This window comes from Dama dama, chromosome 5, assembly GCF_033118175.1.
Source record: "Dama dama isolate Ldn47 chromosome 5, ASM3311817v1, whole genome shotgun sequence".
In the NCBI taxonomy this organism is placed as follows: Eukaryota; Metazoa; Chordata; class Mammalia; order Artiodactyla; family Cervidae; genus Dama; species Dama dama.
In genome coordinates this window covers 81,733,799-81,748,564 of record NC_083685.1, presented here as the reverse complement: position 1 = coordinate 81,748,564, position 14,766 = coordinate 81,733,799, and the positions used below count along the sequence as shown (strand labels likewise).

The following is a 14,766-nucleotide window of genomic DNA, read 5'->3' as shown; positions in this document are numbered from 1 at the left end:
ATTATTGTTACTTCTAACACTACTGCTGCTCCTGCTAATACATCTGTCATTGCTATCTTGGGGATTTCAAAAGCAGGAAAAAAATTACTTTGAAGTTCATAAATTTTAAGTTATCTCTAAATCTAAGGTAAAGTTCTTAGTATCTTTAATTAAATGAAGATTTTTAAAGATCATTTTACATAGTACATAGGCAGCCATGCTGCTTATAAATTTGATCATCACTGATAAACTGAATTGAGTAAATATATAAACAGAACCTCAGGCAGCCAACAAGTAAAAAACATAAAAGCACAAATGGAACATTTACAAAAACAACCGTGTGACAGATTACAAAAGGACTTTCAACAAATTTCAAAGAATATCAGATTAACCACATATTCTAACAATACAAACTTAGATTAAAAGTCAGTAACATAAAGTTAGTGAGAAAAAACAATCATACAAGCCCAACACTAAAAAGTATATTCTTAAAGAGCATATGGGTTATATGCCAATTATATCTCAATAAAGCTGCAAAAAGAAAATAAATAACAACAAAAGAGAACATACAGAGAAGAAAACAACAGAATTCATGACATCTTTAGATCTGAATGACTAAAAAACGCACTCACAATCCAAAACATGTGGTATGGAATAAAGGTAATAAGAAAGCAGAAGTTAGTAAAGATAAGAGTTGAAATAAATTAAAAAAAAAAAAGCAGTAGAGATTATTATGACTTAAGTTGAACTGTTTTACTTGTTTTATGCAAAGGGTTCTATGTAATATGGGCCAATTATTACAATATAGTCAGTGAGTGAAGTGAAGGTTCTTAGTCGTGTCTAACTCTTTGCGACCCCATGGACTGTAGCCTACCAGGCTCCTCCATCCACGGGATTTTCCAGGCAAGAGTACTGAACTTGGTTGCCACTTCCTTCTCCAAGGGATCTTTCCGACCCAGGAATCGAACCCGGGTCTCCCACATCGTAGGCAGATGCTTTACCGTCTAAGCTACCAGGGAAGTCACAATATAGGCAAGCATCAAGAAATTACTTCAAGTCCTCCAGTGTACAAAAACTAATTTTTATAAGATGATTTATTTCCACAGAATTTTAATGTATCTATTTTTGGAAATAATAATAAGACAACAAAACAAATTTTTAAAAAATCACTGCTATGGTCTAAATGTTTGTATCCCTCCAAAATCATATGTTGAAATCCTAATCTCTAAAGATAAAGGTATCCAGAAGTGTGGTCTTTAAAAGTGATTTGGTCATGAGCATGGAGCTTTCACAAACGGGACAGTGCTCTTATTTTTGAGATCTCACAGAGTTCCTTTGCCCCTTCTACCACGAGGGCATAGCAAGAGAGAACTGGCTCCTCACAGGAAGAGAGTCCTCACCCAACCATGCTGGCACCCTAGTCTTCCAGCCTCCAGGGCTATGAGAAATACGATTCCATTGTTTATAAGCTACCAGGTCTGGAGTATTTTGTTCCAAAAACCAGAATACACTAAGAAAATCACTAACTGGTAAAACAATTCATTGCATATTATACATTGATCAGGGTATTCTGATCAATAAGAATAAAAATTTCCCATAACACCAAGTTAACAGGTAAAAAACAACAGGGATATTATTTAAAAAACTTCTTTACTTTGGCTATTAGAATTTACTTTTTGAATATACACATTCTGAATCAGTTTCTCACCATGTAAATTCTTAGTCTCTTCTAGCTGCTGTAATTCAGTTAGAAGAGCATAACAATATCCCAAGGATGTAAAACCAGATGAAATATATCATGAATCTGCATAATTATTGATTCTTAATAGAATTAAGTTCAATGGTGCTATACTGTTTTCTGAAAACACAGATAATGTTTCATCTCTGATTCCTTGAATTCAAGAGAATAACAACTCCAGTGTTTTGAACATTCAAAATCTGGAGACATACACAGTATTTTACAGACTGACTTCACTTTCACTTTTATTTTACTTAAGGAAGACCATTAAGTTGATGATTTCAAAATAGATTCCATTTTAATAGATTGACATCTCTTTACGAAGGAAAATCTGAGAAATAAAAAGGAAATTGGATCAAAGTAGAAAATTTCCCCCAAAATCCAGCAGGGATTTTTTCCCCCCATTATGCAGAACAGAATTCAGAATTAAAGATGGTAATGATAACCCTATATGCAAAACAGAAAAAGAGACACAGATGTACAGAACAGACTTTTGGACTCTGTGGGAGAAGGCGAGGGTGGGATGTTTCGAGAGAACAGCATCGAAACATGTATATTATCTAGGGTGAAACAGATCACCAGCCCAGGCTGGATGCATGAGACAAGTGCTCGGGCCTGGTGCACTGGGAAGACCCAAAGGGATCGGGTAGAGAGGGAGGTGGGAGGGGGGATCAGGATGGGGAATACATGTAAATCCATGGCTGATTCACGTGAATGTATGACAAAAACCACTACAATATTGTAAAGTAATTAGCCTCCAACTAATAAAAATAAATGAAAAAAAAAACAGAATATCAAAGAGTTATAAATTATTTAGAAAATATTTGTTTACAAAAGCTTAGAAAAATTTTAAAGCAGGTGTGACACGCAATATTTCAAAATTTACTACAATGGATAACTATAAAAGACATTCTATCCACTGATTTGGGATTCTAAGAACTTCAGAAATTTATAGTCAATGGAAATGACCACAAGTTTATAAATAACTTGTGAATATCACAATTAAAAAGTACAATAAGTACTATCAATTACTTCAGAAAACTTAGATAACAAACTGTCACGTTGCTGGGTCTTTAAAAAAATTATCTACAAAATAAAGCTGCTAAGCTTGTTGATATATCGAAAGGAACTTTTAAAGTTCTTTGATCCTAGTACTTCACATTTTAAAAGTTCTATTTCTGTTAGATCTCTATCAATGTAAAATGTGTAGGATTTTTTTTCAATGATTAAACAAAAGACGTCACATCTTCACAAGTTGCAACACTTGCTACCTCATAAATGTTTATCTCTTCTCCATGGTGATGTTACATACAGCGAATGAAAGCTCTTCACTGTGAGAAAGAGAGATCAGGACTTGCATTGTTAGAAAAGAGAAATATTGTCAAGGTGATATTTGCACACTGAAGATGCTATTAACCATAAATTTTTATCTGAAATAAAATGTGATATTCACGAATCAAACAGATTAAAAAAAATAAAGTTCTTTGATTCTATTAAATTTTGAAAACTAAATTGTCAGGGTATAATCCTGATATGTAAGATTATAATTTGGAGAACAGGAGAGAACAAAAAGGTAGATCTGAAAAACTACTGCTAATGCAAATTTTATAACTTGAACAAAATTTTCCCCCATGAATAAATCATTCAAACTTGCCTTAATTAAAAAGAACTATTTGAGATACATAAAAATAGCTAAGAAGTGATTAACCAAATACTTTTCAAGAAACTTTTCAAGCAATCTGACATCTATTAGCCTTTCCAAAGTTCCACACTATCAATATTTACCACCAAGTCCAGACACTGGATATTATGGGCTTCCCTGGTAGCTCAGTGGGAAACAATCTGCCTGCCAATGCAGAAGATGTAAGTGTGATACCTGGATGGGAAGGATCCCCTCAAGGAGCCCCATTCCCGATTCTTGCCTGAAAATGTTCTAAAATTGGTGAACTTTGTAAACATAATAAAACTTACTGAATTATACACTTCAGGTGAGTAAACTGTAAGGTATGCAAAGTATATCACAGTAAAGATATTTTATTAAAACAATGATAAATAGGATACTTCCAAACCACTAAAAGCACGAACAGAGGACAAAAAAACCACATCAATAGAATAAGGTAAACAAAAGAGGAAAAGAGGTAAAAGAAACCACAAAATAAGATGGTAGAAAATAAGTCCAAATATGGCAAAGAATCAAAGAAAACACAAATTAATTCATTTATGAAAAATGAGACAATCAGTTCATTTAGAAGAAGGGAGGGGAGAAGGGAAGTAGTGGGGAGAGGAAAAAGAAAATTAACTATATGTTGTTTATCAACAGAAATACTTAAATTAAACCATCAAGATATCTTAAAAATGAAGACATGGAAAAATACATGAGGCATATATTTATTAGGTGTATCACAGCCATAAAAAAGTAGACTTCTAAATAAAAAGCTTTAAGAGAAACATAGATATACAATACATCCATATATATAAAAATTACACCCACCAAAAAGATACAGCACTCATGAATCTTTACGTACTTAAGACACAGTCTAACAATATGGAAAGAAAAAAAAAACTAGCAAGAAACACATTTCCCATGGGAAAAGACCCTGATGCTGGGAAAGATTGAGGGCCGGAGGAGAAGGGGACGACAGAGGATGAGATGGTTGGATAGCATCACCGACTCAATGGATATGAGTTTGGGTAAACTCCGGGAGTTGGTGATGGACAGGGAGGCCTGGGGTGCTGCAGTCCATGGGGTAGCAAAGAGCCGGACATGACTGAGCGACTGAACTGAATTGAACTGAAATGTAAGTCAGTGTTTCTCTGAGTTCTGTGAACCACTCTAGTGAATTAATCAAACTTGAGAAGGGAGCTGTGGGAACCTTCAGTTTATAGTCGGTCAGTCAGACACTCAGGTAACCTGGACATGAGATTGCTGTCTGAAGCGGGAACAGTCTTGCGGGATGGAGCCCTTAACCTCTGGTATCTGATGCTCTGTTCTAGACAGATACTGTTATAACTGAGTTAAGCCGTAGGACTCTCAGCTGACGTCACACAATTGTTTAACGCATGGAAACCTATATATCAGGTGTCAGAAGTGAAGCTGTGTTGTAGTAGATTATTAATCATAGAGGAGACACAGAAGAGGTGTTTTTTTCTCTTGAGTGTGGTACTTACAGGAAATTCAGAACTGAATTATAAATTGGGAAACCAAGGCAAACAGACATAACAAGAAGAATGAATACAGATGAGACTGATCAGCAGCAGAGTCCAAATAAAGAAAAGAGTGCAGGAAGACAATCTTACTCCTTCTCTATCACAATGCACATCCAATCCATCAGCAATTCCTACCACCACTGCTTTCAAATATTGTCTAGACTCCAAACACTGCTACTATAGTGGTCCGTGTGACTACCATCTCTCACATGAGTTATTAGCGCTGACTCTGATACAGTCACCATGCTTCTTATGCTCTCTACAGTCTGCTTCCATACAGCAGCCAGCACAATCCTTTTAAAATTAAGTCTAAAGCCTCCAATGGCTTCCTACCGTTTCAGAATAAAATCCAGCCCCTACTGTGGCTTGATTTTATCACAGCTACTTCTCTGATCTAAGATTCTGTTACACCTCTCACCTCTCCCCTACTTCAACCCAGGCAGTCCTCCTGTTGATCAAACAAGGCAAAGAATCTGCCTGCAATGCAGGAGACCTGGGTTCGATTCCTGGGTTAGGAAAATCCCCTGGAGAAGGAAATAGCAACCCATTCCAGTATTTTGCCTGGAAAATTTCACGGACAGAGGAGACTGGCAGGCTAGTGGGGTCACAAATAGTTGGACATGACTGAGTGATGAACACACACACACACACAATATTCTTATTGATCAAACCAACCAGTACTCTTCTTCCACAAGTTTCCTTCTGTCTGAATATTCTTCCCCAATATCAGAATAGTTTGCTTCCCCACTTCTTTTAGGCCTTTACTCAAAGTCACCTTCTCTGACAGGCCTTCCAGAACCATCCAACTAAAATTCTAAAGTACCTTTATCCACTCCCCTAGGAGTTCCATTTCCCTTTTCTTGGCATTATTTTTCTACACAGAGCTTACCATTATCTCTCTGTACTAGTCCACTCAGTGAAAGTGAACTGTTAGTCACTCAGTCATGTCTGACTCTTTGAAACCCTAGGGACTGTAGCGTGCCAGGCTCCTCTGTACATGGAATTCTCCAGGCAAGAATACTCGTGTGAAGGGGGCCGGAATAGCTCAGTTGGGAGAGCGTTAGACTGAAGAATACTCGTGTGGGCAGCCATTCCCTTCTCCAGGGGATCTTCCCAATCGAGGGATCAAACCTGGGTCTTCCTCATTGCAGGCAGAGTCTTCACAATCTGAGCCACCAGGGAAGCCCTTAGTCTACCCAGGCTACCATTAAAACAAACAAACAACTCCAGTCATTTCATAATAAATATACATATCAAATCATCATACTATATATGTTAAACTTATATATTCAATAGTACGTCAATAAAGCTGGAGAAAATATACCACAGATGGGGTAACTTAAATAGAAATTTATTTTTGCAGTTCTTGACACTGGGAGGTTGAAGATCAAGGTGGTGGCTGATTCATTTCCTGCTGAGATTCTCTTCCAGGCTTGCAGATGGCCACCTTACTGAGTCCTCACACACTTTTTCCTCTTTGCTCATGCTGTGGGGGAGACAGCAAGATTTCTAGTATCTCTTCTAGTACAGACACTAATGCTATCAGATCAGGGTCTCACCCTTAATTACTTCCTGGGAGTTTTCATTTCTAAACACAGCCACACTGTGGGGTCAGGGTTTCAACATATGAATTTGAGCACAGGGAAGGTATAAACATTTGGTCCATGGCATCATCTAATATATAAGAATCTTTCTATATATCTGGTTTATTTTCTGTCTCTTACCCCTGAAATGACTTTTGTTTGTCTTGCTCACTGCTAACTGTCCAGTACCTAGAAAGTGGGCAATACATATTTGTTGAATGAATTTAACAAATGAATAAAAAAGGAAGGTTCAAAAAATTGGAAGACCAGAGAAGGTAGTAAAGAAGGAGGAAAAAAACTCCCTATAAAGTCAGGTGCCAAAGTCCTTGGTAAGAGTATTCATGTGATCTGTAACACATCAATAAAGATGAAGCAGAAAGGATGACATGATTAAAAGACATGAACCCAGAAACTAGAGTTTTCTGTTGGTGAGTTTCTCTTTTTCCTTTCTTTTTCCCCCTCCTTCCAAAAAAAGATGGAGAGGTTATGGTGTAGAAAGAGCAATGGAAAGTAAATAGGATACCAATCCTGAGGTACTACAGAGAAAAAAGCAATCACAATGTGAAAGGACTGACAAGAAAATGACATGTCCTCTGTGTATATCCAGATTCTAGTTCAGGTAAGGAGGTACCAGGAACACTGTAAAAAAGGGATCAGGGGATTTGGTGACTATGAGACAATATTTCCACAGAACACAATGTGTTTATTGTAACCTCTCCCATGAAGATTCTTTTTCAGTATTTTAAAAGCCTTCTTTTCAGGATTATACAGGGGCTATATGCAAATCTAGAGTGTAGCTCTATAGCAAAAAAACATACTGATTACTTGGAGAAAATGGTTTGTGACAAATTTTTGGTTTTAAGTTAAAAAAAATAGGTCTATAGTTTTTCTATTCTCATTACAGGTGACACCCAAATAGCCATCTATACATCTTAATTACTTGCCCCTTGCCAGAAAATTCATACAAAATTATATACCCACTACCCTCAATTTTTAAAATTTTAAGTATCCCAACAAAACACCTAAAAATCAAGAAACCTGTAGTAAAGTACACTGACAAAGAATCACCTCTCAGGTTTTGACATACATGTGTAAAAAATGTGAAGAATCTGTTACAAAATAGTTTACTTAGCTCATAAAGAACAAATGCTATTCACATATAGAGAGTCTAGTCTAGGTACACTGATACAGATGATTTAATCTACTCATTGACATTCACATCACTTAGATTTGATAAGTTCAGAAAAAACATTTTTGTGTAGGACCTCACAAATTAAAAGACATTTTTGAATGTTTATGCCTTATCTGGATATTGTCATTTTACTTTTTCAAACTTCTTAAAACTGGTATCTCACTAGGGAGGCTGTAAGTTAGAATGCAACCTAGTGGGGAAATCCTGCATTTGCTCAATGTCTATAGCTTTTACACAGTTCCAGATGTTCAGTACATTAATAATGCACTAACTCAAAGCCTCTTTTTGAAACTTTAGAAAGTGTAAATTGCATTAAGACCTCCTTGCCCTCATTAATGGTATTGTTACAATCCTGGTCCTCTGGAAAATGTTTTTTGGCATGTGTTTAACTTTATAATATTGCCATTTACTCACTTTAATAGCCAGTACTCAAGTCTTAATGCTTTTAATAGGCCTGCCTAAACAGACTACCATCTTTTGTAATCTTTTTCACATAATTTATTTCTTGGGTAAAACCTGTCATATCTTTCCATCTGAAGATGATCTGTCACATTCATTTCACGGGGTTCTAATATTTAAGAAATACCTACTTTCTTTGGTTCAGTTGATATGTACTGATAGTTGGCATATGTTAGGAATAATATACACTTTCTTGAAAACAGAAATGAGAAATTAGTAGTAGTATATTTTTATAACACTTTAAAGGAAAAAAGGGCATATCCTTAATTCTTGCTGCATCAAAATATAAAATATGAGAAAGCCAAAAATATTCATTTCTATTGAAACAACTTCCTATACTCTAGCTTTTTAGTGTTATCTCAAGAGGCTGAGTTATAGTTCAGGATCAAACTATCAATGAATATGCATGCAGTCAGTAACATATTAGGAAGAATAATAGGGAGGAATACTGTCCTGAAGCGAAAGGAACATCGCTGTAGTTGTTGGCTATCTATATGGAAATGAAAGGTCCTATAGTCTCAGACAAGGAGTAGTCTTTCTCATAAATTTATTAAAAGAATGAAGACAATGAAAATGTCAGAGCTGCAGTAATTACTCAAACTGATATACTTATTTACAGCCATTTATTGATATATTTTAATAAAAATCCACAATACTTACAGTGAAAAATTTCTCAAAGAAAACAATTTGAAAAATAACATACATTTCTTCACCTACTTTGCTGAAATCTCTCGAAAAGAAAATAATAAGAACGCAATTGATATTTAAGCACAAACAAATTCTTAACTCTTTAAAATATGAATTTCAAATTTCTGTTGATTGATCAACATAATTGGTTCATTAATGTCTGAAGTAACCATTTGGTTTGGTTCATTAATGTCTGAAGTAACCATTTGGTTAAAAAGTATGTATTCAACCAATTTTGCTACTTTAGAGTCAAGAAGTATTGGCTTAGTAAATGCTGGCTGAAACCAGAATGAATAAATTCATTTATACATCTCATTTTTTACCTGAGTAGACTGATTATAGTTTTAAAAAAGTAGGGGGGGTGGGGCTCATTTTCTATCCCTCTGTTAAAAGACAAATAATTAGCGTAAACTGAACAAGGTCAGTGCACCTGCACTATTAGAATCTAAGGTATAATCCAGACTGAGAAAAGAAAATTAATAAGAAGCAACCCCTGCAATGTTTCCTAAAAGCTACTACCTTCAGGTATTGCCAAACTGAATCTCCTGTAAAGTTGTTACTATAAAACTTGAAGGTGAAATGCTTTGGGAAAAACATCACTTCACAGTCTAGTGGAGATGATCTAAATGAAAAATGCATAAAATACAATGTGGTAAGTGCTATTATAGATGTATATGGCTAGCCAGAGTAAAGAGTGACTAACTTTGCCTCAGGGTTAAGGATGGTTTAATAGAGTAAACCTTTGAGCTGGATGGAGAGTATAAAATTTCTGGATAATAGAAGAGTCAGAGAGTGGATTTCAAGCAGACACAACACCATGAACACTACTGCTGCATAACAAATTATCTGCAAATCCAGTGACTTAAAATAAGACTCACTTTTTCAAATAATTTTTAAAATTGTGGTAAAATACACGTAACATAAAATTTACCATCTTAATCATTTTTAAGTGTATAGGTCATAGTGTTAAGTATATTCCCTTTATTGTACAACCAATCTCCAAAACTCAATCTTGCAAAACTGAAACTGTATCCATTAAACAGCTCATTCTCTTCTTTCCCGAGCCCCTGACAACTTCCCTTCTACTTTCTGTCTCTATGAATTTGACTACTCTAGATCTCTCACACAAACGGAATCATACACTGCTTGTCTTTTTCTGATTGGCTAATTTCACTTAGCATAATAACCTTCAGGTTCATCCAGGCTGCGGCATAAAAACAATACCCATTTTATTACCTCAGTTTCTGGAGGTCTGAAGTCCAGGCATAACAAAACAGATTCTCTGTTCAGGGTCTAAAGTGGGTAAGTTGTTTCCCAGGGCTGCAGCTGTCACCTGGACTTCAGGTTCTCTTCCAAAGTCACTGGTGATTGACAAAACTTACTTCCTATTGGCTGTAGGACAATTGCTTCCATTTTTCTGCTAGTCATTAATCAGGACCGCTCTCAGTTCAGAGGCTACCTGCAATTCCTTGCTACATGCCCCACCCTCCCACCAGTCAGTTTAACATGGATGTGGCTTTCTTCCAGTCTAGCCAGATATCACATACCTCTGACTTTCTTCTGCAACCAGCTTCAGAAAAGTCTCTGCTTTTAAAGGGTTCAAGTGATTATGTAAAGCTGAGTGCCAAAGAATTGATGCTTTTGAACTATGGTGTTGGAGAAGACTCTTGAGAGTCCCTTAGACTGCAAGGAGATCAACCCTGAAGGAAATCAGTCCTGAATATTCACTGGAAGAACTGATGCTAAAGCCGAAACTCCAATACTTTGGCCACCTGATGTGAAGAACTGACTCATTGGAAAAGATTCGGATGCTGGGAAAGATTGAAGACAGGTGGAGGAGAAGGGGACGACAGAGGATGAGATGGTTGGATGGCATCACCAACTCAATGGACATGAGTTTGAGTAAGCTCCGGAAGTTGGTGATGGACAGGGAGGCCTAGTGTGCGGCAGTCCATGGGGTCACAAAGAGTTGGACATGACTGAGCGACTGAACTGACTGACTGATTTTAAAGTCAACTAACTGCAAAATCCCTTCACAGTACCTAGATAGGTATTTGACTGAACAAATGAGGGAAGGCGTGTATATACTAGGGGCCAGGAATTGTGGGGGCCATCTTAGAACTCTCCCTACCACTTTTATGCAGGTATGAAAACATATGGCAGCTCAAAGCACTCACAGTAATAAAATATGCCTTTAAAAAGGGTATATATAGGATGGGGGTTGCTGGCATAAGGCTGAAAAATAATCAAGGCTTCCAGGAAATGCAAAGGATTTTAAGCTTTATCTTTCAGAAAACTGAGAATTACTAAAGGTTTTTAACTCCTGGTATACCATTAGAGTCCAATGTATTCATTTTCCATTTTTGAACATTTCTAACTATTTATAAAGATATTTCATCACTTTTTCTTACCACATGTCCCCCCTCCAAAAAAAAAAGCCAAGAGAAAATGTACTTTATTAAAATAGGGTAAAGTCTTTGTTGTAATTACCACAGGTGTTAACTGAACTCTTCTATAATTCTAAGAAATATTAAAGGATCTCACTGACATTACTTTTCCTACATCTTGAAACATTCAGTTGTTTTAATATCCTACAAATAATTCCATCATTATCCATTATTACTCATCACATTATTCCTAATAATTCAAAAAAAAATCTAAAATAATAAGAAAGAGAAGAATGATGGAATAACCTAGGAGGATGCAATAATGGGCTGCCACTCTTTTTTCTCATAGTATTGTTCAAAGTATTGCATCATCTTCCCAGAAATTAGAAAACTGAGGACACCAAATACTTGCATTTATGTCCAAAATAGCAAAGAAAAGGAAATGAACAGAAAAAGATGTATCATAATATTAGATGAATAAGAAGAGAAAAGACAAAAGTCTGAGGAACATTCCAATTCTAGTGACAATGGTGAAACTGGATGGTGTAAGTGAAATCTCAGACTACAAATCATCAGATAACAATATACTGCACAAAATTTATCAAATTCAAGAATTGATATGTGATCAGAACATGTCTAAGGACAAGAAATAACCGTAGTCTCATCCAGTTAATTATTCAGCAGGAAGGACGTTATCACACAATATTTTGTGACAGCAACATTGACCGTCTCTTCCCATTTCATTGTTGCAAAAAAGACATGTGACATTAGTCTCTGATTTTTTTATATCAGTACACCAAAATTTACTTGTTACAAAGAGGTGTTGTTATGTCTAACCTCTTTTTAAAGTTTAAAATTTAATAATGTTGATTTTTAAACTATTCCTTTATTCTTAATTCTAGAAATCATTCCCATGACTTATAAAAAAGAAAAATGACAAATGGTTATGACTGTTTTTACTGGTTTACTGAGGGTTAAACAGGAGAGTGACATGATCAATATGGAGGAAAAAATGGTGAAGGGAAGACTGAAGGGAGAAAGATCAGTTAAGAATGAGGCTTCCCTGGTGGCTCAGTGGTAAAGAATCTGTCTGCCAGCGTAGAAGATATGGGCTCGATTCCTGGTCCAAGAAGACCCCACACGCTGTGAAGCAACTAAGCTGATTCTCAGGTCTTGAGCCTGTGCTCCAGAGCCCAGGAGCCGCAGCTGCTGCAGCCTGCACATCCCAGAGGCTGAGCTCCACAGCAAGAGAAGCCATGTGGCGGGAAGCCTGCACACCGCAGCAAGAGAAAGGCCTGCACAGCAACGAAGACACAGCACAGCCAAAAACAAAAAATAATTTAATTTAAAGATGAGGACCAAACCAAAGTTAACAGAAGTAGCATTAAATAAATGGATGAGAAAACAAGCCACAGATTGGGAGAAAATACAATTCTGGGCAAAAGTCACATCTGATAAAGAACTACCAACTCAATGGGCATGAATTTAAGCAAACTCTGGGAGATGGTGAAGGACAGGGAAACCTCGCATGCCACAGTCCATGGGATCACAAAAAGTCAGACACGACTGCGCTACTGAACAACAACAATCCAAAATATACAAAAAACTTCTAAAATTTAACGATAAGAAAACAACCTGATTGATAAATGAGTCAAAGATCTGAACAGTCACCACTCTAAAGAAAATATACAGATGGCCAATAAGCATATGAAAAGACATTCCACATCTTAGGTCATCAGGGAATTGCAAATCAAAACAACGAGATAGCACAACATACTTAATTAGAATGACCAAAATCTAAACCAATGACAAAACCAAGGTATCTGGTAGGAATACCAAATAGTACAGACACTGAAAGACAATTTGGCAAACATACACCTACCATGATTGGTGGTTGTAGTTTAGGCGCTAAGTTTTGTCTGACTCTTGCAACCCCATGGACTGTGGCCAACCAGGCTCCTCTAACCCTGGGATTCTCCAGGCAAGAATACTGGAGTGGGTTGCCATTTCCTTCTCCAAGGGGATCTTCCTGACCCAGGGATCGAACACACATCTCCTGTGCTGCAGGCAAGTCTCCTGCACTGCAGGCAGATTCTTTACCACTGAGCCACCAGGGAAGCCCCAACACTTACCATAAAAGTTAACAGTTAAAGTGAAAGATGCCCAGTCGTGTTCGAGTCTCTGCAACCCCAATTCTCCAGGCCAGAATACTGGAGTGGGCAGCCATTCCCTTCTCCAGGGGATCTTCCCAACCCAGGGATCGAACCCAGGTGTCCCACATCACAGGTGGATTCTTGACCAGCTGAGCCAAAAGGGAAGCCCAAGAATACTGGATTGGGTAGCCTGTCTCTTCTCCAGCGGATCTTCCTGACCCAGGAATTGAACTGGGGTCTCCTGCGTTGCTGGCAGGTTCTTTACCAGCTGGGCTACCAAGCAATCCAGCAATTATGCTCCTTGATATTTACCCAAATAAACTGAAAACTTACATCCACTTAAAAACCTACATACAGATGTTTACAGTAGCTTTATTCGTAATTGCCAAAACCTTCAGTAGGTAAACAGACAAACTGTGGTCCAAACAATAGTAGTTCACACTAAAAAGAAATGAGCTGTTCAAGCCATGAAAAGACATGGACGAAACTTAAGTGCATATTACTAAGTGAAGACACTAATCTGAGAAGGCTACATATTATATGATTCCAACTACATCACATTCTGAAAAAGGCAAAACTTTGAAATTAGTAAAAAGATCTGAGGTTGCTATGGGTTGGGAGGAGGGAGGAATGAAGAGGCAGAGCACAGAACATTTCAAAGGCAGTGAAACTACTCTGCATGATACTATAATGGTGGAAACAAGTCATTACACATTTATAAAAACTAATTCTCTAAGTGTTATATATAATATAACATATGAAAAGACATTCCACATATATAACATATAATAACAAGGGCAACTCTACTCTAAACTGTGGACTTCAAATGGTAATGATGTGTCAATATAAGGCCATCAGTATAATAAATGTACCATTTTTGTGAGGAATACTGATAATGTAGCACAGTGGTACATAATCCACACGTCAATGCAGGAGACGTAAGAGACTGGGGTTGGATCCCTGGGTCGGGAAGAGCCACTGCAGTAGGAAATGGCAACCTGTCCCAGTATGCTTGCCTGGAAAATTCCATGGACAGAGGAGTCTGGCAGGCCACAGTCTGTGGGGCTGCAGAGAGTTGGACACGACTGAGTAACTGAACACAGTACATCCATAATGTCAGAGGTTATGCACGTGTGAGGCTAGGACAGAAGTCCTCTGTGCTGGCCACTCAATCCTTCTGTGAACCTAAAACTACACCAAAAGTTTTTCAAAAATATTACATAGTCAATAGATTTTCAACATTAAACTGCTACCCACAGAATCTTTTCCTTGATATATTTCCCTTCATGATCTGTAATGTTACCATGATTTCCTAGTTATACCATCTTCAACCTAACATTCCTTGAACCAGGTAACTAAGGCAAATGCTATATCTAAAAAC

At 37.1% G+C, this 14,766-nt stretch overlaps 1 protein-coding gene across 1 annotated transcript in view; it reads right to left on the bottom strand.

Moving 5' to 3' along the window:
* The window catches only part of BRIP1 (BRCA1 interacting helicase 1), a 194,077-nt gene that overhangs the window by 61,915 nt on the left and 117,396 nt on the right, over nucleotides 1-14,766 (bottom strand). The window lies entirely within an intron of this gene.